The following is a 1,497-nucleotide window of genomic DNA, read 5'->3' as shown; positions in this document are numbered from 1 at the left end:
AGTTGGTGATGGACAGGGAGACCTATCGTGCTGCGGTTCATGGGGTCGCAAAGAGTCGGACACGACTGAGTGACTGAACTGAACTGGAGTCGGTTTCCAATTCCTCTTCCAGGGGATCCTCCGGACCTAGGAATCGAACCCGGGTTTCCTGTATTGTAGGCAGATGCTTTACCGTCTGAGCCACCAAGGAAGTCCAAGGTCTCTTCTATCGTTGTAAGTAGGTCGATTACCAAGGTTGATGAAATCATGACGTCACTTCCTCGTCACAGGGGACTGGCCATTGGTCCTGTGGACAGGGGTGGGGCGGGGCTTGGGTTGAAGGAGAGGCGCCGCCTTAGAGGTCTTCAATGGGGTTGGCTTATGTAAATTTTGCAGCGAAGTGGTACTGTTCCCGGCGAGTCACTTCCCTCGTTATGGAAATTTTCCTGAGATTTTGTTTGATTTTTTTTAGAAGAGTTATTTGGAGGGCCTGAGGCATGGAAAAAGAGAGGGTTCAGAGGACAGTGGAAGAGTCGCGGGGAAACGGCAAAGTCAGCGTGTGTGCACAGTGAACGTGTCTAAAGGTGTGCGGGGGACCAGGGGGAAGGTCATCTCATACTTACCTGGCAGAGGAGATACCATGATCAAGAAGGTGGTTCTCCCAGGGCGAGGCTCACCCATTGCACTGTGGGTGTGCTGACCTCTGCGGTTTCCTCAAATAGAGAAAACTTGACTGTGTAATTTATGGTAGTGGGGGACTGCGTGCGCGCTTTCCCCTGATAACTAAGTAATAACTGCAGACTTTATCTATGTTTCCTTGGTGATGGTTAGTCACTAAGTCATATCCGCCTCTTTGACCTCATGGAGTGTAGGCTGTTAGTAGGCTCCTATGTCTATGAAATCTTTCAAGGCAAGAATACTGGGTTTCTTCTCCAAGGAATCTTAAGCCAGAAATCACACTTGGGTCTCCTCAGTATATGCCCAAGCTCAAGTTATTTTTCTAAGTGGGAGAGTTGGAAAAGACAGATACGCTGGGGGCAAAGTAAAAATCAGATATACATATACAACCAAGAATGTCTTTTTTTTTTTTTTTAGGTTCTTTGTTGTAGTAGGTATGGGTTTGCAACTATTTTCTCCCCATTTGCTTGGTGCCAAAAGTTGTAAGTTATCTTTAAGAAACTGAATGAAGGGGTGTGATTACTTTTGAGACACCTCAGGCAAAACTTCTATTGAGATACTTGCAGTTATTGTTCACTCACTCAATGATGTCCGATTGCTTTGCAAGATGTTTGCTAGTCGTGATACTTCGTGTGAAGTCTTTTGTTGTTGTCTGACAAATGCAGACCTCAAAAGATTTTAGTGGGAACATGTGTTCTGTCCATACCATTTCTGTCCTTTATCGAGCCCATCTTTGCATGAAATGTTCCTTTGGTATCTCTGATTTTCTCGAAGAGATCCCTAGTCTTTCCCATCCTGTTGTTTTCCTCTATTTCTTTGCATTGATCGCTGAAGAAGGCT

At 45.6% G+C, this 1,497-nt stretch overlaps 1 non-coding gene across 1 annotated transcript; it reads left to right on the top strand.

Annotated features, from left to right (window-relative positions):
- Positions 1–594: 594 nt before the first annotated feature.
- On the top strand, positions 595–758 carry LOC147376221 (U1 spliceosomal RNA). Its single transcript, XR_015161723.1, has one exon. It is a non-coding gene; the product is annotated as a U1 spliceosomal RNA (small nuclear RNA).
- The last annotated feature ends 739 nt before the right edge of the window (positions 759–1,497 follow it).

This window comes from Bos grunniens, chromosome 3 (assembly GCF_055505025.1).
Source record: "Bos grunniens cultivar Pamir isolate PY7600 chromosome 3, Bosgru_T2T1.0, whole genome shotgun sequence".
Lineage (NCBI taxonomy): Eukaryota > Metazoa > Chordata > Mammalia > Artiodactyla > Bovidae > Bos > Bos grunniens.
Note: the sequence above shows the minus strand (reverse complement) of the source record. Positions and strands in the feature narration are given on the sequence as shown.